The sequence below is a fragment of the Seriola aureovittata genome, chromosome 22 (genome assembly GCF_021018895.1).
Source record: "Seriola aureovittata isolate HTS-2021-v1 ecotype China chromosome 22, ASM2101889v1, whole genome shotgun sequence".
Classification (NCBI taxonomy): Eukaryota; Metazoa; Chordata; class Actinopteri; order Carangiformes; family Carangidae; genus Seriola; species Seriola aureovittata.
In genome coordinates this window covers 16,163,142-16,190,146 of record NC_079385.1, presented here as the reverse complement: position 1 = coordinate 16,190,146, position 27,005 = coordinate 16,163,142, and the positions used below count along the sequence as shown (strand labels likewise).

The 27,005-nt window shown below is 41.1% G+C and overlaps 1 protein-coding gene across 2 annotated transcripts in view; it reads right to left on the bottom strand.

Moving 5' to 3' along the window:
- chrm2a (cholinergic receptor, muscarinic 2a) overlaps positions 1-27,005 on the bottom strand; it is a 68,997-nt gene that overhangs the window by 14,723 nt on the left and 27,269 nt on the right. For both annotated transcript variants that reach the window (XM_056367614.1, XM_056367613.1), the window contains exon 2: positions 26,404-26,556. The gene's annotated coding sequence lies outside the window, so the exon portion shown is untranslated. The remainder of the gene's footprint in view (positions 1-26,403; positions 26,557-27,005) is intronic.

Genomic DNA, 27,005 nt, shown 5'->3' with positions numbered 1-27,005 from the left:
TATATTAAATACTCCCGCTTCACAATCTGCCCTCCTCTTATTTGCATTGCCTCGAGAGGCTGTCCCGCCTGGAATAACCATCCATAATGGCGACTGCTTAGTTAAACGATGTTTGTGAAGTTTAAAAAAAGATAAATAATGATCACAGGGTTTAATTTTCTGAAAAACAGGACCACACAGGAAGAGAAGCTGCCGGCGTGCTGCGAGAGGCATTTTGATACTGCTGCTGCTGGAGAATGCATGAAACATTTTGAAAGACAAGAGGCATGCTCCTGCATCATGTTTGATTTATTTAAGCCATCTTTCTTTTTTGTAAGGTCTTGACACAAAAGGATTGATAGCGCTGCCAAGCGCTGTTCTCAGTACTGCAGAAGGAATAACATAAGGCTGCCAACACTGTGCTTTTGTGTACGACATTTCTGCCCATCTAATTAAGCAATGTCCTTAAAATAATGGACAAAAACACATGTTAAGACAGTGATGCACAGCGAAACAAAGCAACTGTTGTGAAATTTCTATGGAAAAGTAGGAAAAAAAAAATGCTCTTAGAAAGGATGTTTGAAGGTAAGTGGTGTCAACTATGTAATTAGCCCTTCTTAGTCTGTCATCCCCTTGCTTTCAATATCTCGCTCCCTTGTGCTCTGACTGACAGCTTTATATATTTCAGGGGAAGCATGCCACTGGACTTTTGCGCTAAAAAGAAAACCACTCTCTCTGCCATTGAAAAAAAAGTGGGCTAATTGGTGTTTCACATTTGCTGGGGCAACAACAGTGCACCTAACCTAACATCTCATCAAAACATTGTGCCTAGAGCCAATCAGATCCTTCCTACTGAGCATTCATTAGCAGACCTGGCACTGATGATGGCTATTGTTGACATTAGAGCAAAAGGAATCAGCCCAAGGGACCTTGCTGTCATTTCTGATTCTGTTAATTGGTCATTTCTGATGTTATGCCACAATCCATAGAAAAGGCCAATCTGAATGACCCATTTTTATGTTATACTACATATCTGTCGAAGTGGAAGCAGTATTTATACAAACCTATGGCTACACCAGTTGGCCCTTTAAACATCTGTCTATGTATTCAGCTTTTCCATTTCCAAGTGTTTTGCCTTCATTTCCATTTTGCCTTACGGCCTTGTGCCTTATGCATCTACATCACTATGATGATTAACTGTTGTTTTTGAGCCTGGTCAATTCCCAGTGGGAATTACATGACACTTCCAGTTCCAAACCTATTGTAAACATTGCATCTGATAAGACATAATACTAATTCATAGAGAGTTTTGTAGTTCAACATGTACAGGAATGGGCTTTAAACAGGCACAGCACTGATATAAATGACTGGCAACTGGTTTAATGAAACTGACAACTAGATGAAAACAGGAGCTAATGGATTTTAATTGAACTAAAATACAGCAATTTGTAAAAAGAAAAAAAAAATGTCCATGTCTTCATCCAATTTGATTAGAGCCCATTCTGTTAGATTTGATCAAACCTCTGAATAACTACTGCATGAACTCACACACACACACACACACACACACACACACACTAGTGGTACCATAGTAATTTAGAGAATTATGCCCATATTCACCCAAATTATGTTAATAGGCCAAGTTAATGTGTCAGTCACTGAGTGTTTCAGTGCCTTTCAGCTCCCACTGAATTAATTTTTTGGCAGCTCTGCTCCAAACAAGATTATGCCACATTACTAGGCATGATATACTAATACACACCGTCTACCCAACAACTTACATCACATGTAGCTACACCATGACTCCTGTATGGTTACTGCCCTGCAACAAAGCCCAACCCTCCATCTTTCGTGACCAAGTTTCAAAATGCTTAGTGATTATGTGACATTTGAGCCTCAACGTGCAACTTTAAGATAGGGTGTTTAGCCTTGTTCAAGTTCCTGCCTGAGCACTTGTCCCTCTTCTTGATGACACACTGTTCACATGTTACTCAGGCTCCCGCTGATGTGAAGTCATCTGCACCTCAGGCAGAGAAGAGGCACACAGAGAATGCTGCCAATTTGGAAAAAAAAAGTCTCTGCTGCCAGATTTAGCTGCTACATTTCCACCATTGCTTTTATAGCCACATCCATTCAACACAGTCAACAACTGGCATACATCCCTCAGTTTATTTTTTTCATGCAAATTGGAGAATTTAGGCATTTACCCAGTCTGACAGTGATAATTAACAGTAAAATCCTGCTTAATTTTTTATGAAGTAAAAATAGCATCTCTCTGCTTCAATTTGTTTGCAATGGAGTTTCACTGATGGTTAAGCTGCCCGTGGTCATAAAAACTTAATTGGTATGTGATAAGTTTACACACCGATAACCGAACGGCAAGAACGTGGGCTTGTTTGCAGTGCTCCTATGTTTGTTTGTATTGTTTTGTTCCCTCAGCGTAATTCCCCCTTATCTTGATTGGAAATGTGCAAGTTAATGAAGCTGGTGTGTATGTATTGCAGGGATTACTTTCCAACAAACAGGGAATAAACAGTGCAGTATAATCAGCCAACAGGTAACAATCATTAAGTTGTACAGCGCTAGTAAACAGATAGACAGTAAATGACACTATGCAATAGATCAGCAGGGGGACAGTGGCCAGAAGCTGATCCATGACACACACACCAATCACAATAACTGCAGGCACTGCAGCTGCTTTAGTTTGATGTTGGTCCACCTTTGTTATTCTCATTTAGATTTTACTGATCGTTTTGCTCTTGATGTCAAATATCTATTTATTAGTATTTGCGCCGATTCATTATTTTAAAAAAAATATGTCTTTTGATTATAAAGCAAGTCTAGGTTCTATATTAACACTGAAAGTACCAAAGCGCTCGGTCCACAGAGAAATGCAGTTTGTATTCAGAAACAGCCTTAAAACAAGCCATCAGGACTTCCTGAACTTTGTGATGTCACAACAAAGCAGTCACCGATCTGAGCCATGCCCTAAGCCCCGCCCACCCAGACCCAGCACCCAACTTTGCAGGATTTAGTTGCTCTGAATGTTTACCTGCATTCTGTTCTGCTAGTTTTTTTTAATTGCCCAGAAAACATTCAATCAGAAGAGAGACTCTGAGCCTCTCTTCTGATTGGCTCACCGACCTGTTGTCACTAGAGCTCTAACATGAAGCCTGAGAAAGGAGATTTAAAACTACATTGAGATGGTTTTTGGCTTTTAAAACCACAAATATATCTTCTTATGGATATCAAAAAATAGAACACTGTAAAAAAGTGTAAGATATGGGACCTTTAAAAGCTGGGACAAGGTGCTCCTGACTGAACAGTTATTTATGGTTGCAATGGAGAAAAACTTTTTAAGCAAGAAATTAAGCCAAAGCATTGTGGAACAGGAAGGACGGCTGCATGGCAAATTGAGATCAGAAACCTCTGCAATAATAAGATGCAAAAAAAATATTCTTTTTACAAATGGGATAAAGCGTTTCTTTTTCCCAGCCTAATGGGGTAAATCTGACCTCAGACATCCAAAAGAGCCTCTTCAAACTTTGCCTCTAACAGAGATTGAGCGCAGGCTTCTGGGCGTTTGTGTGCTTCGGCAAGTGTGACAGCAATGATGAAAAATTCAGATTAATTCCAATGGATTCATCCCACATGTCTGCTCAAACTATGTCATGGTCTATAATTTACAAGAAAAAAAAAAGAAAAAGGCAGATTTTGATCCCCTTTGTTGTAATTTGATTCAGATGACTGCCGGTTACACAAAAAAAAGGATAATTGACCGGAGTGAAAGGTTGAGAACATCCTTGTCTCTGGCGAATAGATCCGAATCTGTCTCAGCTCATCATTATGCTGCAATCATGGTGCCAGACAGCCCAGGAAGGTGAAGAGCAGAAGAAGCCAAAGTGTAACAGTTCATTATGTAAAAATAAAAAAAGAAGAAATATGCAATGCGCTGCTACACTGAGAAATCCTGTTTCCTGCACTTGTTTACACGGATGTAGCATTTCCTCCACGCTGATCACAATGAAAACATCAGCATCTCACTCCTTTCATCTTGTTTCATTTTCATTAACTGCATATGCCGTGTCAATAAATTGTATAATCTGAATATAGACCAATAAGCAATAAAACGGTGAGGGCGTCAGACAGCACACTAGTGTAACTATGTCAATGTTGCAGGCCGTTTTGTTCAGAAAGCTATTAGCAATCATTTTCTTTCTTTGGTTTAGGAAGAAAAAAAAAAAAAAGTTGCAGCAAAAGAAATAATGACACTGTTGAAAATAATATTTTGCCCCATTATAGCTTTCACATCAATGGATTTTAATTATTTCTGTTTTTCTTTTAGCCTTGCATTTCCACTGAGTCCTCTCATTATAATAAAAAGTAAATGTGCAATGAAATGAGTCATACAAATAAAGCTTTTTGACTGAGTTCAGGTCACGTTAAACTGGCAACAGACAAGTTTTTGTTATAAAGTAAATGTTGATTGCACAATGAATTGCTGTTTAGACTGGTTCCATGTAAGCCCTATAAGGACACGTGTCTGCCCATTAGAAAAGGATCACACCTTTGTTTTCCCTGGTAGTTAATCAGTAGCTTTCCCCAAGTAGTGGAAATGGTGGACGGAGTGGCATACTACTAATCTGCATAAAAACTTGTCTTTTGAGTTCTGGAGTGCCGTCATCATGTGAGCTACCTTCAATACAGCCACAGAACAACATTTGAAACCCAGGCTGTTGATTCTATGATCTGTATTATCTCCTTTCTACATGTGACTCTCAGCTTCTATACACCATCCAGAAGCATTGAGGGCTTTCCCTGCCTATTTCCATCCAGTAACCTTCACGGTTTCTATAGCCTTTTTCTATCCATTCAACTGAAATGTCAACCTGGAATATTGTACTTGGGACTCAAAGAGATTTCCGATTGAGCCTCACAACGCACGGAGCCAGGTCAACCTAAGCTATAAGTTTCATAAGGGACTGTGAAGGATGGATATGGGTTTTCTAGTGAGGCAATATAGAGGAATCTGAGGCTTATAAAAAAAATATATAAAAAAAGAGAGCTCCAAAAACCTTGCGTCAGGTATTCTCAGTCGAGTGCATCTAACTAAACCAGCTGTCACAAAAGCAGCAGAAACAGGTCCACACTCCCACATGGTTTTGACACTGTTGTGAGCAAAGCCTGTAAGCTTCCTCAGTGTGCACAATATATTAACTCTGACCCCGGCCATCTCACAGCTGAAGGCACTCACTCGTTTGGGCTCCAATTAGACGGCGAACAGAAACACACTAGAGCTACTCAATCTTGTGGTTTAAACAAAGACATAGTATAAATACATTGTATTGCTTTAGGTGGCCAAAATTATAGGATGTTAGGTGTGATTTAGTGATGAATTATTTAATGATTGGAAAAGATAGAAAACAAAATTTAGAGTTTATTGCACTTGCAACGCAAGAATATTAAAATATCTTCCGACTACCACCACCCACCACACTTGATAAACTGCTTACCTGTCGGGGAGCTGAGTCACATTTGCAATGATTTAAAGATGGACATTTTCAGAAAAGGCTCATTTAAGCAGTGAATAAGGTCAGATTTAATGGCAGGAACAACTTCTAGTTGGGAATAATCATAGAGAAAAACAAGTCTCTAAATTATTCCATGACCTTTGATACAAGTAGCAAAACTTCACAGTCCATTATTCAAACTAGTGATCATCAGATGTAACTGCTTCTCAGTGTTTTGCTTCACAGACAGAATGCCAGTGTTTGTATTGTAGTTTGTTCAGCATTTTAACTGTCGAAAAGTAATGGATTCACAGCCTTGGTTTCATATTCATGTTGTCTGCTCACTAACCTGATGGATTATTCCTCTACCAAAGCAGTGTTCCATTTCCACAAAGTTGATGGACTCGTGAGAATCAGATTTAAAAATGGTCAAAACTGATATGGCAAAAAAAAGAAATTATCCTCACTTGTAGCTACTAGAGTCAAATTCCCAAAATGGTGGATCCTAACAAAAAAAAAATCCACAGTGGATATTTTACAGACACAAACCACAGCACTGAAGGTATGAAAACTCCTTGTGGAGGTGGTGATGTAAACAAGATAATTGTACAAATATAAACCCAACTGGTTTAAAGGACAGTTTGACATTTTGGTAAATACACTTATTATTGGCTGAGTGGTGTTTGGACAACAACCTGGTCCGCAACATCACCAAAACGAAGGAGGTGTTCATGGACTTCAGGAGGTCCAGGAGGACCACACAGTCCACACTTTCCATCAACGGGGAGGAGGTGGAAAGGGTGGGCTCCATCAAATTCCTGGGAATCCGCATAACGGAGGACCTAACATGGTCACTGAACACCTTCAGCCTGGTGAAGAGAGCCCAGCAGAGCCTCTTCTCTCCACGGAAACTAAAACAGGCCGGTCTATCGTCACAACTTCTTGTAAACTTCTACAGAAGCACAACAGGAAAGCATCCTTTGCCAGTGCTGTACAGCGGAAAACAGGAGGGACCTTGCAGAAACTCCAGGAAAACTAGTCGTAGCCATGAAATAGTCCAGCAAATAATCCTTTGTAAACCGGCACATTGTCATTTCTATACAGATCAAACAATGTACAGATTAAACAAATGAGTTATAAAATGTGAGCTTCAGAGGTACTCACTAGCCAGACTAGCGGTTTCCTGTCTTTATACTACTATACTGCAAGCTAAGCTAACTGGCAGGTGGCTGCAGTTTCATATTTTCCTGACATGTGGGAGTGGTATCAATCTTTTCATCATATTCTCTAAAACAAAGAGAAAAATCTTCTTGCTGTTCCTATGAATTAAAATTAAGTACCTATGTTTCATTTAAATGATTACAAGTTTTGGATTTAATTCCTAGTACAAGTAAGACATTATGCAATATCTCTGATGTAAGCAGCAACATATGGCTGTGCATGTGTTTTTTCTATATATGTTGGGTTGTGCAGCTTCATCTGTGTTTGCTGGCTGCAGATCTGTAACTTTATAAGCCCCCTTGCCTGAATGAGATTTGCTGCTGGTAGATCTAGTAGATTTGTACCTCCTCTAAGCTCTGCAGGTAGCTTGTACCACCTAATTGGATCATCAAACGACTTGAGTGCTTGCAGCTGTATGACAGTGGGTGTGGCCATATAAATTTAGACTGCAGTTGAGTTGAGACATTAGTGCATTCACACACACACACAGAGATGTAGTTGCAGACTGAAGAAGGCTTAAAGTGGAAACATTTGTGCTCTTTAAACTCACTCCTGCCAATAAAAATGTCAAGCACATTTGGAGAGTAAATATGGAAGAACTTATATTTTGGGGAATTGGCAGCAACACATTTTCTCCATCCACAATAAAAATGAGAGGATGTTGCGATAAGATAAACTGAGATTAAAGTTAATATCAAGTTCATCTGTTTTAAGTCACTGCTATTGGCAGCCAGTTTGTTTATTCTCCTCTGAAACCTCTGCCAACCTTGTTCATACCTCTCTATAGAGTGAAAGGAGTCTACCTAATAGACATTTAATTTGAGGTGGATAATGGGGGTTTAACAATCCTTTAGATAAAAAAAGAAACAACAAAAAAAAACTTATGTTGTGTTTGCTTGGTTTAATGCTTTTGATTTGTTTGTTTATTCTCTCTCTGTGTCTCTGTGATTTCCCTTGGCTCCCCTGTGGAGCACTGCTAAATGAAGTGTAGTCTACACACATACATACACACCCAAAGTGGCACTCTTGTCTCGCAGCAAAGGGGGGGGGGGGGTCCATCACTACGGGTTTCATCCCATGATTGATTTTTAATTTTTTTTTGGTTAGCCAAGATCATATGATGAATTTCACGGCTGGGTCATGTTGTTTTTTATATTTTTAAAAGAGTCAGAAGATGATATCTCTTTTTTTAAAATGTGGAGCAACCCGTTATCTAAACATTCCTTTTTAAGGACGTCCACATGAAGCAACACAAATGTGATGCCCTCAAAGTTGGGCAACAATGAATTTGAATAATTTCCTGTTTTTCTCATCTCAACTGACTTTAGAGCTAAAATGGATCTGACTGTATGCTGTTGCTTGATTTAGTGTTTAGATGGCTAAACATGGTGTCTGACTGGTCAGCTTTCTGACTACTGTTAAACTTTTGTCAAGTGTTTTTTAAAGTGAAAAACAGGTTCAAGAAATCTCCAAACTTAAAGGTACACTGTGGAACTTTTGAACACATTGTTTTCACAAATGGGTCCAAAGCAGGCCATCAACAAAGGCAGTGCAGAGGCCACAAACATCAATGCAATCAATACAATATTTTAAAATATCTAAATGTTAAGAGGAATAAAATGCATTAAACATTTTTTGTTAGCCCTCAAGGACACAGATGAAGTGTTTTGGTGAAAAATGCTTATATAAATAAGAGTCTGAAGGGCATTGCTAACGTTGAGCTAACGTGGGCTAAAGAAAGGGGAATGCATTGTAACCTAAACATGGAAACAATTAAACATTTCACCTGTATCAGACTATTCAGTGTTGCCTGAATAATGATAATCCACACAACAATTCTTTCCATCATCGTGTTTGGTTTAGTTGATCTGTATGTATGTTCTGCACATGGGCTCCTCTGCAGATTCTATGTATAGGATGTCCAGGCTTCCTGGGACGTGGCTACAGCCAGGGTGTAGTACTCCCTATCGCTTGCAGACAGTTGCCTGTCGGTGTCAATAGTGCCCTTGGAAATGGTTCAATTTTTCTAGAACTCTCCACATGATCATAAACCTCTTACAGTTGACATTTTAGAATACATCAACATGTGCACACTGCCAGTTCTTTCCAATTGACATGAACATTAAAAAAAAAAAAAAACCCATCTCTACCCGTCTGCTCCCTCATGCTGTCTATTCTGTCCCTCTGCTGCTCAGCTGTGTCCATCTCTTTAATCAGATTAGGACATTATATTTCAGGTTGTTGGCATTAATCAGGATAATAAAGGGTCTCTGAGAGCATTTCTGCCCATTAGCGTCATTAGGCCGCAGCTGAAAGGAGGGCTTTGGAGAATCTGCTTGATCACTGCTGCTTGGAGGAGGTGAGCGTTCATCTCTCAGGTGAGTCTATTGATCTGTTTACTCCCATATGAGCTTGCAGGACTCGTAGGAGTTAGCTGGCGCACAGGAGCTAAAAGGGTTGTGTTCTGTTCTGTTCTGTTGCATAACGACTTCATTTCTGCTGCTTCTTCCTAGTTTAGGAAAGTAATACTGTGCTGCTGGGGGAATGCTCTGTTTAATTATGTTCTGTGGGTACATTTCTATGCAAGGAAAACAAATGTTGACGACAAGGCTTTAGTTATGCTATTGCAAAAAATGTGTTTCTCCAAGATTCAGATGAATTCATTATTATTACCATACAGGGACTTCCTATAAATGCATGCATAGGATTGTCTCAGTCTGGCTACTTTTTTGTATGAATCAGGGAGTACAAAAACAGCTGGGACAACCTCAGCAAATTTGGATGAGCAGTCACTGTTTTGGGAGTGAATATTGTTTTTGTTTTTTTTTTGGTTTTAATATTTTTTTCCACCCGAGGCAAATAGAATGGAAATGATAATTCCATCTGGCAGTGACCCACAGCTATGACTTTTGTCAAATCTATCAAGGGTATTGTGTGTTTTCTTCTTGCAGTGACTGAGCACTGACTGGTTTTAATCTGCAGGCCTCACGCTGTCATGCTTTCATGGCACTCTGGGTTTGATAAACCACTGCTAAGCGCCCGTGTGCCCGCGAATGGCAGGAAGCGAGCAGAAGCGCTGCCAGGCGTCGGTCCAGCTGGACGGCCGCAGCTAGACTCCAGGGGGCTGGCATCAGTATGCTTCACTCAGCGACGCCGCCTTTCATGTGGCGGGGCATGAGGGAGGGAGTGGCTTTGCCAATTTGATTTATAGCCCCAGATTAGCAGCTGCATCAGAGGCTGGAGGTTGTCATCCTCTTGTGCATATGGAGAGATGCTCTTAGGGAATTGAGGAAGGTCTTGAGCAGAATTCGCAAGTTGAATTTCAACTAAGAGCCATTGTGTATGTGTAGAACTACCATTATGCAAACCGCTCCTCTGTGTGTGTCAATATGTATATGGAAATGAACAACCACATGGTCCGTGTGCACCGGGCGGCTCTCAGCAACAGTCATGAAAGGACCATTATCGATGACCCCTGCAGTAATAAAAGCAGTGGCTTTATGCGTGAGAGAGCGGGGAGGCTGTAGCGAGCAGCAGTAGAGGCCAGACTTCAGTAATGGGTCAGTGCACACTCTGAGCAGAGAGCTCCTCGAGTCTCTTCCTCTGCCAGCTTCCGTCATCCGAGGATGGTTTTTCTCACTCCAGATTTCACTGATGTAATTGCCAGAAGTTCAGCCGTGCATATATTTATTTTTCTAAATTGCTACGGTTAGAGGCAAATTGGTACAGTGGTGTAGTATTTGATCATTCTGCTGATGACGGTTTGAAATAAAATGAAATTGTTTTTAAATTATTTGAGACAGTAGTAAAATGTTAGATAGCGTTTTTTTAAATTGCTGGCATTAGAAAATTGAAAAGCTAGAAATTGCATAAAACTTATACAAGGAAATCCAGAGGAGTGTGGGCTGCTCTACTGAATCTTCACCTGTGTGCACTGCAGTGTAGCTGTTTATTCTCCACTTGTACATTCAGCCTGCTTCTTTGTGCTTCAAAGCCACAACTCTGTGCATGTAGGAAGAGAAATATTGACTGTTAAATCTTCTTCTTTTTTTTTTTTTTTTTTTTAGCATCAATTCCAACAGATCAGTGATAATGTTTAATTAACCTTTGTAACTTTGCTAATATACAGCTGTTTTACACAAAATCACGCTTTATTAAATCTAATTAAAACATGTCAGCATTAGGCTCCTCTAGAGGGAATATTCCATCTCGGCTCCTGTGTCAGAATCCAAAATATATATGGTTTTTAGAATGATTTTAAAAAATGATTATTACCTCTAATAATACTTTACTCCCTTTGGCACCGTTTTGTCACAGACAGAAGGCAATTTTACAGTCCCATTCAGGACTGTAATTTGTAATTATGCAGCGGTTATGATATGATTCTGTCTGTGGCCTCTGATTCTCATTTGACAGCCAAAGAATGATTAAAGTCACCCATCACCCTGTCATGTGAATTATTCAGCACGTAGACAGGCTTATAGTTTGTCCAAAAAAAAAAAAAAAACGGAGGGGGAAGACTTAAAGATTTGCCCCTATATTCAAACATCCCAGCTGGTTGACAGTGAAATATACAGTGACTGAACTAGTGGTGACACAGACAGATGAGAAATACGCTGTACTCCCTCCCTGTCAACAGCACACAACCAATCTATTAGCGTATATTTATAGCGGGTGTCATAAACTTGGCTGAAGTGACAGATTTAGGATAAATGAGAGCACGCACCACATCCTGGCTCACAATCTGAAATCCCACTAAGTATCACTTCCAAATAAATATCCCGATTGTTTAATGATTAAATACCCAAACAATTAATTCTGAGGCAAACCATAACTGTTATTGATACAGCACTGATTAGATGCGATTATTCCTGAAAGAAATGACATGAAATCATGCAAGAGAAAATGAATGTGTCTGAATTGTATGTTTGACTCTGTTTTATGTCCTCCTCAGGAATATTGATCACCCTGGAAATTTTTCCCTCTGTGCTGGCCCTCAGATTGGCTGAGATGAATGGGACTGTGGGGTAATGGCTATTTGAAACGGGAGTGATTTTTCCATTATGTCAGAGTCGAAGGGGGGGGGGTCTGAGAAATGACCAAAGTGGACAATGTTGATCACGTCTAATTAACTCACTTAACATTTTGCTCCCTCAGCCATGGCTGCACTGGACATACCCAAAACACTTTCCTGAGCAACTTTAAACACCCAGCAGCTCCTGATATTCATGTCTTATTCTCATTCTGTGATCTTATTCTACTGCATAATGTGCAGGAATTATAGTGATTAAAAAAAAAACCTCTAGCTCGAACCTCTAGAGAAAGTGTCTGAACATGTTGCATTCAGTGTGTGCAGGTGCAGAGGGCAATTAAAGGAGTAGTTTGACATTTTGGGAAATGCTCTTTCATTTTCCTGCTGAGAGTTGAATGAGAAGATCAGTCCCAGTCTCGATGTCAGTTAGCTTAACATAAATGGGGGGGGGGGTGGATAGTTTGGCTCTGTCCAAAAGGTAAACGGCTAATTCTGCTCTCTGACCTGCTAGTGCAGAACCCCCAGCTCCCCTATCACCACCATGATCTTTAGATTGTTTCAGGAGATTCAACTGAGATTCATTTTCCGCCTCCACACGCATCCAGAATCCCGGGGGATCCTATCACATCTCCCGTCTTCATGGCCCGTCTCAATATTGTTACTGTTGATCTCTCAATATTAAAATGCAATATGAGAAATTGCTGCAACTCTGCTATATTAACTGTCTCCTCTCCTCTTCAATTTAGTCGTTGCTGCTGTCAACATGATGGCAGCTCCACTGGAAATGAACAGTGTGTGTTTTTAAAAAAAAAAAAAAAAAAAAAAAAAAAGCTGGTCCAAAAACATCAAGAGCATTAGGTCTAAAGAGTAAAAAAAAAAAAAACAGCAGTAGTACTTTTTAGTATGTATTTGTCCTTTTTTTTTTTTTTTCTGCCTTGTGTTCTGCTCATAAAACGCCTACAAATTACGAGTCGAGCTGACAACACCCGCAGACCAGATCAAGGTGAACTGACTTTCAGTAAAAAAGAGAGAAAATTAGTGCGGTGGAATAGAGCCGTGTCTGGCATGGCGCCAGTCTAAGCATCTTACAAAAAGTTCTTGAACAATGTCCTGTTGCGACAATTCAGTAGTGGGATTACTTAATACGATTACCAGCGCCGCCAAATCAACCGTGGTGAATGCGGCCCATAATTACAGCGAGAAGATGAGGAAGGTGTATGACAGAGATTAGAAAAAGGTGAACTCCAGTGAGCCATAGACAATATGCTCCCCTGCCCAGCTCAAAACACACTCTCTGGGTTTACAAGTAGTGTCGCTTAATTTGCCTTGAGTCTTCACAATGGAGAGTGTGTTTCGGAAAGTTGAAACCAGGACTCATGCCTTTGCTGTTGGGAACTAGCCGCCTCTTTACACATCTAGCAGACATGGAACACATGCAACACTAGCATTTATTTCTATTTCCTTTTTTTAAAGACCCCGCCAAGCAAGTTAATCATATTTTCATATGTCATAACCTCAGGAACCACATCAGTACAGAGGGCAAGAGTTTGCATTAGCACAACCACTAGCACTGTATCAGCCGCTGCCAGTTAAAAGCTAATAAACAACATAAATAAAAGATGCTAACTATGCTAACTGTTCTGATGTGACTGCTAGTTTCTGATTTTGGTCCCAAAAAATTCCTGAGTCTGGGTCTGACTGAAACTCTAATGTGTGGCTGAGTCTCTCCAGTGTTCCCTCTGGTATCCATCCTGATACACACTGCTCTTTCACCGGCCACCGAAACCTTGTCAGTACAGAGAGAGAGAGCTTGCATTAGCACAGCCGCTAACACCGCCAGTTACAATCTAACAAACTACATATGTCTTCTAGTCGACAATTTTGGTGCACAACAAACTCCTGAGTCTGTGGGTGGGTGTTTCCTAAGGCTCTATTTTGGTCTCCTCCAGCTCTTCCAGCTGCCATGAACACATAATTCACTATAGATTAAAAAAAATCCATTCACTTCAATCTATAAATCAAATTTAATGGGAAACAAGCGGTAAGTGGTAAACTATGTGTTTGGCTACCAGGTGGTAAAGTACAGAGTGTCAATATTTCACTCTAATCAGTTTTGAATCATCAAACATGACAGCCAACTAGACCGCACTCTTACTTTTACCCCCTTGCCGTCTCTTTCTCCCATGCGGGACGCCATTAATATTCATCACGTGTCACATAGATGTTGACATTTCATTTACTCGAATCCACCGAGAATCACCTCAAATCAATTGCAGCCACCTGGAAGATATGGTAAATCTTCCTAACAGGCGTGCCCTTCGGGGTAAACGAAAGTGAATGTTGGAGCCTCTTGAGATAAATTTCCACCGACTGTAATATGTAGAACGGGCACACAGAAATGAGACCCAGAAGACGTTTTGTTTATCTTATTGGTGGGAACAGAATTCTCTTCCTGAAACCTGGAAACGTCTCCCAGGTGCTGTGTGGTTGGACAGCCGGTGAATTAGGATGTGAGAAGTAATTTGGGATGCATCTGTTTTTGTTTTGTCGTTTTTTTTTTTATTTCTCTACAATTTTTAACAGTTTGAACCCGGTGCACATGTAATTGATCACCAGTCCACTTGCTCAGGCCGTCCTAATCATCATCCATCTAAATTATTGATTAGGTTATATGGATACAATCGACAACTGTGATTTAGGTGACATGTATGTCTAAACTGTCGGTCTTGAGGAGGTAATTCTTCAGGGTAAGCATGAAACTTGTACAATACATATTTTATACTGAGCTACAGTACTTTGATTTCTATGAAATTTTTATTCTTGGCGTCTCTGTGCTTATTTCTGTTCATATATAAACCATAGTCAAACCTGATGACACGCATTCCTGAGGGGAAAATTAATCCTGACACCTAAATGTTAAAGGAGCCAATGTTTCATGTGACACAAACAAACTGATTAATCATTAATGTGCCCATGTGGCACTTTTGAAGCCCCGCTGCACACTGGGTTGCCACTTAAATGAGCCATCACACATGTTTCAGTAACGACCTGGCATCTTATCACTTTGCAAGAAATGCAATCTGTGTCTCGAAAGCTCACACGTCTATCCCTCAGCCTTTGTCCGAGCCATTTCGTGAAAGAGTGCACAAAAGTCAAGGCCATCTTTGTTGTGGTGGACCAACTGCAACAAGATGGTAATAAGATCCCCAGTGTGATACACACAAGGTCTTTAATGTCAAAATAGAAATCTCTAGTTTTGGTATTGTCTGTATTCCAAGGAGAGAGATTGGCCTTATCTCGGAGGAAGGTGGCCATCCATCAGCAATTTCTCTCAGTTTATCAGCCTGCCCAAGTCGAAACGCACAATGATGTCAGGCATTAATCAAATGCTGACACCTCACATTCAGGACTGAGACGTGTACCCTTTTCTCCCTGCCCAAATCTGCTCATTGTCCTGCTGAGTCTCTCTGGCTGCAGATTTAAACCCCCGTTTGGTGCTGTGTGCCAATATCAGGCAGCTGGAGGATTGTGCCGGAGCCACGTTGAAAGAACATGTGGAAAGGGCAGAGAACATGCACTGAAAATCCAAAAAAGCACCATGTTAAAAACTCTTGTATCTCAGCCCCTTCATTACACTTTTATTCCCGGGAATGTGTTGCAGAAGTGCTCTCAGAGGCTGCCCCCATCAGCAGAGTGCAAAGACGGAGGCTGTTACATTTATTGTGTGTCCCTGTGCCGGGAATAATCCTGTCACTGAAAATGTAGCAGAACAAGGAGAAAGAGCTCCTTGTGGCGGAGTTTGTAGTCTCTTCTTCTAGACTCCCCACTGACTATTCATTCATTCTGTTTAGAAATTACTGAGAGCTATTGATGTACTGAATCGAAACCCTCACGGGGCTGAGGGTTGTCATAAATTGAACATCTTGGACACTGTGTGGCTGTCTGAAACTCTCTATAGGGCTATATTCATGTCAAAACATTGATCTAATGCGGGGAGCCAAAGGTTTGTCTATGTGGAGCGAAAATGTTAGAAAAGACTGTCACTGGTATAAGTGTTTGATTCAGCCTCAGAGAAAGAATTAACTCCTGTGGTTGATCATGAAACCCTTTGGAGGACATGAGTTTTTCAGATGGATGAATATCTGGATACAAAATAACAGGGAGCCAGATGTGACCCTGGAACACATCCTTTCTTTCCCTCTGTTATGTCAGATGAAATAGGATGTTCTGGATATTCTCTTGGTTGAACTCGGAGTCATTGCAGGGCATGTAAACTGGCATGACCTCAGAAATCTTCAGTTTTTAGTCCCATATGGCCCATAAAATTCTCCGGAGAACAAAGCTTCCAAACATGGTGGCCACAATGAGGACAAAGTAAAACTGAGTTTATACTTCACACAAAGAGTTGTACTTGTTAGATAGCAAAATGAACTTTTGGCTCGACATATGCCTGGCTCCTCGGCCCGAGTCTGGCCCATATACTTCCACATCTGGGCAGATTCCAGCTGTTATCCTCCCATATTGACTGACAGCGAGAAGATTCTCTGTGTGTGCGCCAGAATTGGTCCAGATGTGGAAGTAGCATCTTACAATCATGCTGCATATGGGCCAGATGTGACCCATGGAACCGGTGTATACTGGACCAGAAGAAAACAAGCAGATGACCCAAATATGGGCCGGGTCTATTTTGCTGTCTTGGTAGTAAATTCTATTTCACCTAGTTTCACAATCATCATGTCTACACTCATCGGAAAATTGAAGGAGAGAACACAATGAGACCGAACGTGCCAATCAAAGTTCTTGCTGTCTCCATGTAATTCTGTATCTCTGTACAGTGACTACATGGGTATGCGCTGAAGGTACACTGTAACCCTTTAGGGATGACTTTAAATCATGTTCCACTGTAAGAGCAACACAAGTCTTTTTAAATCAAGTAATGCAACACAGTCCAAACATAATGAATCTTCTTGTATTCTTAGTTTCTCCCATGCCCATGTACTCTGACTAAAATGCTGCTAAAGACCTTTTTCTTAATTAAAATCCTTTTACCGACCAACGGATATCCTGATGCCACTCAACCCAGACGACAACAAAGATGGTGCTGGATGATTCTGCAAAACCCTCAGCATTCCAACTTTTATTGATGCCAACTTTTCACTTTCGACAATCTGCAAAAAGGCAACTACCATACGGTTAAAGTTAGGGAAAGATCATGTTCATGGTTACAGAATGCGCTAACTTTAATTGCAGGAGGTGAACTCTGACCTCAGACATTCTATATACTCATCCACAACCATGACCTCAACGCTCCAACTTTGCTATATACTGTATAAGGCATGATGCTAAGTTAGCATTGAATTTTTCCATTGTTTCCATTTCCATCATAAATCACAAGGTGTTGAATTGTCAACCACATTTCTCGGTATTCTGGAGCGTATCACCTCATGGGCAGCCAAGAACCTGTGGCAAATAACTGAGACGGTTTTTATGAACTTTTTGATATTATTCGGCTAAGGTCTCCAGTTATCTTTATTCTCTCCTGAAGCTGCCGCTTTTTGGAGGCCGCTTTTATTTTTAACAATTTCATATGGACAATTTATTGTCCAGCCCCTCTGGGCTATGAGCGACAACTGATACAAAACCTTCATGGTGGTGTATTTTCTTTTACTGAAGTCAGACACTTTTCAGTAGCAAACTTTGAACCACTATTCAAAATCATGAGAAATGTCAGCAGCAGAGCAATTACAGGTGCCACACACACACACACACGGGCTGCCATCTTCAGGAGTGGGAAGCCACCCAGAAAATTGCATTTTTCATGTTACCCACACACTGACTGGCTTTAACATGAATGCAAATTCTGGCATCTTGAGAATCTTTTCTGTCATCGACTTGAATTGCGAATGCGAAATGGCTTGTAATGGAAGATTATACACGTTTTTCTAATGTGTGTGCACTGAGAAGTAATGTCTTTCCTTTTATGAGAGTATCTATTCTAATGATTACAGCTGTGATGAATGGTAATGATCTGAGAAAGCAGCCTTATCGGTTTCCCAGTGTTAATGCTCAGACGACCAGCTACCATTTACAGTGGCCCTTAACCCCCACCCCCCCACCCCCACCCTTCCCCTGCAGACAAACAGTGTACACATATACAGTAATTCAATACCTTTTTTGTCATTGCAGTCCGACAAGAGTGCTGTTTAGATTGACATACTGCTAATGTCTTTCTCTGGTGGCTTCAACACACTGTAACCCTTCCCCCCAAAGACAACCAAGAGACTTGAAATGTAGTGTCTCCCTTGTGCAGTTAAATTAGTAGCACTCAGACGAGGCCATGTTGGAGGCAGGAAACTTCACACGCCTGTCTCAAGAGACTCACATCGACTGTTGGTAAGAGATGGGATGCAAACACAGATTCTGGTGTCAAAGTCATTTGTTTTTCACCAAACGATCTGCCCCCAGTCTTCTCCTGAAAGGTGTGAACACAAGAGGCAAAGCAATTATGTTCAAAATTAATGAAAGGGTGCAAGTGGACACAAACCAATTCCAAATCAATTGCCTCAATTCATGTCTAAGTTAAAACTTATTCAACTTAAACAAAATTTCACCACTTACTCTGAGGCTGTAGGACTCAATTTCATGAAAATATAACAAATCGTTGTCGCTGAACATAAACCGGGGTTTTGCAAAAATCCAATTTGGATGTTCTTCTATGTCTGCTGATATGGTTGGGCTGCAGGCTACGACTTAACTTCATGAACATACAGAAATGAGAAAAGAGGGACCGGGCAGAGGTCTGATGGAAAAGGATTGTATGAACTGTAGAGAAAGAGCCGATGCACGCCATGCATGTACATGGTTGGTGCGTATGTTGGTAGGTAGCTAAAACCATCTTCTGTACAGGTGGTTAATACGTTAATTAATACAATCAGTCCAGCAAATCAAGACTTTTTGTAGCAGTGTAACTGTAAATGCTACTTCCACCTGTAATAGAGAACAGACATTTGCACAACCCAGGAGGCTGCTGTTACAAAACAAACATAACTATACATTAGCACAACATCCAAAACTACCATTTTTCTGTTGGACAGTCTCATACGTACATACATACATCCCATGAACAGTCAATAAAACACAAAACCTGTCCATGTTGTTGCCTCGTGCCGTTAACCTCCGTGGCTGACCTCTCGCTCTCTTGGATTCCAGTTCAATTGCGTCTCAGATTTAAAATAACTTCCACTAATCAGCTATTCTCGAGTCCACACTCATCTCTGCCTAATGCAGTGGCAGCTTGTACGGTCCACACACACACACACACACACACACACACACACACACACACACACACACACACACTTCTTCAAACGGAGGGCAAAATCTATATGACATGCATAATTCACACTGCCGATACAGGCGCCACGAAAAGATTAATCATCACACGCTGGAGTATAATATATGTTTTAGCGTCATCGATCTCCATGTCTGAATACAGTTGGATTTGGCAACATGTGTGCGGTTGAAGGCGGTATGAATAATACCTGATGCAAATTCAGATAGATACATGAAATCTATTGAGAGCCATAAGGTCACATGTAGCTATCAAGTAGATATTTGGAGATGTTTTCTTGCTTAGAAATTCCCGCAGGACCAGTCAGAGACAGAACTGTAATCAATGACCTGGTTCTAGTAATTACTGTTTACTTTGGCTCATTATTCTCACAGCTTTGATTAAGCAATAGCCCTCATGTGAAGGATATGCAGCCTTAATTGGTGGTTGCCAGGACGCACATCTCCTGCCTTCTGTTGTGATGCATGCCGGGAGGAATGGCGGTCGGGAAGTGAGTCGCCTCAGGCAGCTATTCTTGGCCCTTGCCTTTGAGTCATTCACATTCTCTTAATTGTCCGATGACTCAACGGAGGACAAAAGATGAACAGCAGTCCCTCGTCCGGCAATGCGCTACACGCTTCACACGGAGGAAGAGGAGAGTTCATACTGTATGTTGACATTTATAACCTAATTAAAACCGAGGAGGGACATGATCCACGCGGGGTCAGATGCTCATTACACTTAGGTGGTTGTACACAAAACATATACATACACACACACAAACACACACACACACACACACACACACACAAGTCTCTGAGCACACAATCACAGAGCCAAACCGTTTAGCTGCTCCATACACATTCAGCCAAGCATTTCTAATCCCTGCCTTGCTAGAAAACCTGGCCATTTGAATCACTGAAATCCTTCAGATGATTAAAATATATCACCGTGTCAAGAGAAATTCATACTCATAATATTAAAGATGTATGTATGCACATAAATTCACCGGTGGCTCCTGCGTTTTGATTAGGAGCTGAGAGGAAAATGTAGGTAACAAATAAAAATGTATCAAAGGTGGAATTTTAAACAGAACAAAGTTGTTATTAGAATACATTTGCACATCATTGCACAAATACACACTGAGCTACCGAAGGCTGGAGAGGAGTCTGTCGCATCGAACTTATCAAGCAGGAACATGCCTCTCAGCCACTTGTTTCAGTCTCGCTGGCAAACAGTGGACATAAGCTGAGCTCTGGTCTTCAGGGTGAAGAACTTTTTATTTATTTTTTTATTTTTTTTATGCAAAGAGCATGAAACACGCTGTAGCTTTTCTTTTTTTTTATTTCAGTGAAACTCCAAATTGCCTGGAAACCAAAATTTATAATAATCTCTAACTTTTGAAATGACTGTAATTTACCAAGTACGGAGAGTTTTAGGGCCATTTAATCAGCGCAAAAGATTGCTTTCAATAATTCAGAGTCGAGCACAGAGGCAGTATATTCCTCCTTCTGCTGTGACAGCCAGTCCCGCTGCATTCCCCAAGCTCCATTCATTAAAACGTCCTTCGAGTCCTTCCCTGCGAAGAACAATACCATCTAGACCTCACAATTCAGTTAACCCCCTCCCTCTCTCGCCCCCCCCCCCCCCACCACCACCACATGCGCAAACACTTGCTGCGATGATATGCCACGCTGTGTTTTCTTGTGCAGAGCCTCCTGTTATGACACTCACTATATGTCGAATAAAGAAAGAGAGAGGGGGGAAAAAATCATCCAATGAACCAGTTCCCCAGTTTATTGTTGCTGCTTTATTCTCTCATTTAAGACGATATTAGGTGCAGGTAAAAAAAAAAGTGTTTTTTGATTAAATGCTGTGATACAAAATAAAAAAAAAAAAATTCTTTACGATATATTGAACAGTGTGTGTGTGTGTGTGTGTGTGTGTGTGTGTGTGTAATCACTTGCAACCGGCTCTCCCCTCTCTTATTTTCATTAGTAATTGGCTATGCAGCACATGGAACCAGAGACCTGCAGGCGACACACAGGAAAGGGAACACTGGGATGGAAGAAAGTGAGATCACTGAAGCATGTCAAACACCCCCCCCCCCCCCCACCCCCTCTTCCTCCATTCAATTACTGTATCTTGTTGTTTACTTATTAATTTTTGTGCTTTCTCTTTCCTCAGACCACGCGCATATATATATATATATATATATATATATAATGGCTCAAGATATCCATCTTGAGCTGTGCAGGTTTTTGCTCCATCTGTCTTGCCCTCCCCTTAATTTTCCTCCTCATTCTCGCTCCTGCTCAGCCCGTGAGTGCACCCGTATCTCGAATAGACCCTCCGCAAAGCCCTGTGCAATTTCCTGGAAGATTATTCTGATGGATTTGCACAATATCAATCAGAGCAAATGTGGGGCTTGAAATAGCCCTCCACTATTGGAAATATGTGTTTTGTTTATTTTTTTGACAAGTGGTCAAGGAGCCCTCCAGAAACAGAGGTGATGTAAATGTTTTCAATCACGCTCCTGCATGCTTTTGAACAACTGTCGTCTGTGCCTGCAGCTTATTACAACCCACAGCTGTGTTTTTATTGTGAGGCAACACATTGTGGCTTTAATTATAACGGGAGAAAAGGAGGAAGTCAGGTGAGGTAGTATAAAGAGCAACAATGTTAGGAGGAGGCTGGAGTGGATGGATGGGTGGAAAAAACATCCTTAACCACATTTTTCATATAGTAACCATGACGACGAGAGTCCTATTACTTTAAGGAAATACTTATTCTAACCCAAACCAGAATCTTTTCTTCAACCTAACCAAGTAGATTTTGTGCCTAAATCTATTATAATCTATGTTACCATGGTGACGGAGGTCCGGTAAGCATGCCGCTGGCAACGCTCTGTATCCGAGGGTGGGGAGAAGAAACTTAAGTTTGAGGACCAGTTTTCAACAGTTAATTTTTCTTTTATAAGAACATCATCACGGTGAAACTGACATGTTTTCAATTATATGAAACATGCAGTTCCAATGATTTCACAGCAGCATGGGGGGTGTGGGGGCACCTGACAGCAGCCTCCTCAGATGAAGATGAGCCATTCCCCGGTGACTCTTCATCTAATGCGACAAGTATTTCACTTGCTCCCATCACCAAGCCGCTGCGAATGAGGTCACATTCCCCTGACCTCGGGGCATTATTACCCTGTAATCATGTGTTGCTCTGCATGGCTACATTTGTTATTTCTCGCTGACAGGCTAATGTTAGAAAAAAGCAATTCTACCTGATGGATGATCATAAGAAGCGGAGAGGCTATATCAGCCTTCTTGCCTCGCCAGTGAATTATGCACAACAAAATCCCATAGATGCCCGAACCGGCTGCCCGCAATGCCTGCCGCCTTAAATATACTACCAGTCTACGTGCTTTACGCGCGGGGTTATTATTGCCAGAGCTGTGAGGACTTTTCAACTTGTCAGAATGTGCATGGGGCCCATTCATTACCACAGTATTTACTTGTCCTTTTAAATCAAATAGGCTGCCAGTCCTTACATTACCACAGTGCTATGAAAAATTGTTGTCTTATTCTCAAGCAGCACATAGCTTGGGACGACTGATTCATGGGTCTCAGGCCATTCATGATCACAGAAATCAATCGGCACAGCTCCTCTGGCCCGCACTTTGTCTGTTGGCGGCAATAGGGATAACGTGTCAAAGTGGGCCTCCTCAATCTTGTCACTTTAAGTGCAATCAATACTGCTTCTCCACCAACCCCAACGCCTCTGAATACCAGCCCCCCTCTCCTCACACTAGGCTGAACATTTCAGTCAATATCTGACTGGAGGCTAAAACATCTGCAGAACACACACACACACACACACACACACACACACACACACACACACACACACACAAAAGCTTGGCAGAATTAAATGCTTTACAATATACTGAAGACGACAACACACTCTGCAGGAGCATCTCTGCAGGATCAGCAACGCAATTCTCCATGACAGTCAAGTCTACAAATACCACGTTTGTATGTTGTAAATGTTAAATGGTTCAGGACTCAACAGAAATGTTTCTGGAAACAGCTAGAGTGTGTATTATTATTATTATTATTATTATTATTATTATTATTATCACTGATCACTTAAAGGTCCCATATTTTACACTTTTCATCTAATCATATAAGTGTTGATCCATAAGAAGATATATTTGTGGTTTTAAGAACCAAAAACCATCTTAATGTCCTGACCTGCTTTATAATAAAAAAAAAGACATGGAAATCTCACTTTATACAATGTGGGACTTTTAAACCTGAATTTAAACTAAACTCAGCTTAGTTGTTCAATTAGTGCTAAAATACAATTAGGAGAGCAAAGAGTTTTTTATCTTTAAACACAGCATCTCCAGCAGTGTTTCCCACCTTGAATGTGTTGTCCCCACAGCCCCATACATCACTATAGAAAATTCTCAATGTATGGCCAGCCGTCTGTTTCTCGACGGCTCCAATCCATAAAAGCAAGCCTCTGGCCAACGTACCTGTAAATTAGTCCACCTAAAAAATTCAACATGCCCAGGGAGAAGTTTGATATGTGCATCTAGGTGCTTGGCCCTGGAAACGATTGTATTAATTGCCTTGAGGATTATGAGACACAGACCTCCACTCCCTCATGCATATTTGACACTTGTAGCAGCACGCTCAGGCCCCTGTTGCAGCTAATGGATGATGTTTGGTGCGCTGTTGCATATGTATTAGGTACCAAGTTATGAGTGGGTATGCGGAGAGTGCATCTGTGTGTGTGCCTATCTGTCTGAGCGTGTGTGTGTGAGTGTGTGTGCGCGTGTGTGTGTGTGTGTGTGTGGACTCTGTTATCTTGAGCCAGCCAGTGTGAGTGTAGGGCTGGGTGGTCGGGTTGCCGGTTTCTAATTGATGCGACTGCTCCCTCTGCTCTTGCCCTCAAAGGCTGGCGTTGCCCTCTCCTGTTAATCTGTGCCAAGGATTTGGCTGGCTTGACACAGAAGTGACCTGATCGTCCTTTGGGGGAGTTATGTGAACAAACACACACTCAGAAAAAAAGTAGACAGATGAATATACAGTCACTTAAACACAAGAGCACATACACAAAGAGACATGGACCCGCATGCAAATGGGAGACACAGATATGCAGCGAGACAGAGAAATGAGCACACACACACACACACACACACACACACACACACACACACACACACACACACACACACACACACACACACAATCTCAGTTCAAAGAGCCGAAACTCCATTTGAGATATGGTTCTGGACAGCATCGCTATGATGAAGAGGGAGAGTACTTGACAGTGTTGTTGGTGGAACAGCATCAAACAGCGGTGTGTGTGTGTGTGTGTGTGTGTGTGTGTGTAGTTGCCATGTCTGCTGATAATGTTAGCACGCACTCCCGGAGTGAAAAGTGAGGTTGTTGATATCAAGTGCTCGCACATTGCCTTACATGACGTCCTTTTTGTCTGCAGAGATCGTCTGCTGTGACAGAGTGACACCCGATCTGATGGCTTTTGAAACTTCTGAGGATGAACCGCAGCCACAGACATGTATTCGTGTCTGATCTAATATGCAAATATGTGGAACTGGGGAGCTAATGGAGAAGGATTTACTACTGAATCACCCAGATTTCAAGCATCATACACTCACTAGTGCTTTTTACATTGGAGCTCCAGTCTCTGATGACTGAAAGCACCAGGGTCAGCTCAGCCATCACGCAGTCAAAAGAATGTAAAACTGACAGAAGTGATTACGATGAGATAATATTGCTTCAGATGGATTGTCTATGAGCTGTTAGACTAAAACAAACAAAGCAGCACAGAGTCTGAACTAAAGACAGTCAGAAGCACCATCTCAGAGATGCAATTGCTTACTAATGTGTACACTATACTGATGTGCATTTGAATGCCAATCAGTCGCTTAGCTTAAAGATGCATTAATAGATTTTTTTTTTTTTTTTTGGGGGGGGTCCCAAATGTAGCATTGACATATTACAACATCAAGGTCATAACAGCAAAACAAACTGTTGCCTATTTACACATCCAGGAAACACAGAGCACCAAATGAATGCGAATGTTGCTCTGTGTCTAGCCTCTGCTTTGGTCTCCACCAAGTCCTGAGGGAAATACCTGATTCGTCAGCTGCTAAATGCTCCACTATGTTCACCAGCTGGTTGCTAAATTTTGTGGTGGGCAGGTAGTGTACAGTGGGTTTATCGGAGCTGTTTTTCAAACAGCAGCCGACTGTCGCTGGAAAGCTGCTGAGAGCGCCAAGACTGAACCAGAGGAGTAAAGTTGCAGGTGGTAAAAGCAAAACAATGAAGTGAAGGATGTTTCAGTGCTCTGTAAATTTAGGGGAACTGCAGAGTTGGGTAGGAATACACACATTTATCTGATCTTTTGTTCATATAAAAATATAGATTAGTGTGGCTTTAGCAAGAACATAGTGAGTAGTAAACTGAATTAAATGATTCAAATGAGAAAAGGGAGCCCCTTTTAAAAAGGACAATATTGTAAAAGAAGTGCTATGAAGATATATGCAGCTCAATATTGTGTATATACAATGTCTTATGAATGACTACTTACCTGAGATTATCTGAATTTTTCCTTATGCAATTACCCCACCCTACTCTCTCCTGAATCACGACACTGACAGATGAAGGACAAGCTCTTGTAACTTAACTGATACTGATGTTACATTCACATGCTGTATTTATGGTCCAATGATACAACCATTAGCGTTAAGCCATTTTACAACTTCATTGCACGAAATGAGGTATATAGGTAATAGGTAGAGCTACAAAAAAAAAACCACCAGATATTTGACATTGTACCACACATTTATCAAATTACTTGTATGCATAATGAGCACATTATTTCAGATGTATGATGAATATATTTAGAATAATTAATGCTCCCTGTCAGACTTGGTGAAGTGATTTCAGCTTTAGAGGATATGCAGTATGTAAATATGTCATTTGTGTGTACATAAATTTCAATCTGCCATGATTTTGGAGGTAAATTGAAATTCATTGCAGGCAATAACCCACAGCATGGCGAACAATATATCAAGTTAGACATAACTCTTTTGAAATAAAATTAAAGAAATGTAAATATGTTATCCATGTGTACAGAGCGTAAGTGCGATACCTAAGTATTTGAACAGAGGAGGCACGATTTGGAAATGACTCACTCAGAAGGAGGATGGGTTTATGTCTTTTTGGATTTGACTTGGTTTGAGTGTCATGAGTAAACACTCAAACACTGGAAGTCAGAGTGTTGGTACTTACAGCAGGTGTTAAGCAGTCCGTTGGGCTCTCTCGCACTTGGATGGCATATTCAAAGAGTGTATGTTCAATGTAGCACCAGAGAAGCTTTTTTTGACAGAAGGAGGAAGCGATGGGCATGTTAGGCTCCAGCTTCATGGTTAATAGCCATGGCCACTGTGGGGGGAAAAAAAAGAAGAAAAAAGGTCAGTAGGAATAAGCAATGGACAGAGGTGGTGCTGGATAGTTTTGCTAATGCTATATAGCCAATGTTAGCATTACTCGTCTAGAGGAAACAAGTTCAACAACAAACTTCAGTCCTTTAATTGCCAAGAGCTGTCTCCAGCTGTGGTAAGCAACGCCAACTCTTGTTGTGCTTCTATTTCTATCATGTCTTTTCTTCTACTGAAATTAGTTTGCTAAACGGCAAGCTGCAGCCTGGTTAGCCTGCCTCATCGCTTTCCGATACCGAGTCAATATAGTGTCCAGTCTGCCCTCAAGAAGTAGCACTGCTAAAAGGGCATATTATAACCTCTATAATGCAATCACAGCTAAAGCAAGACTGGTAAGTATACAGCTGTTATTGCTAATGTTGGCAACGCAGCAATAACACAACTTAAATGTTG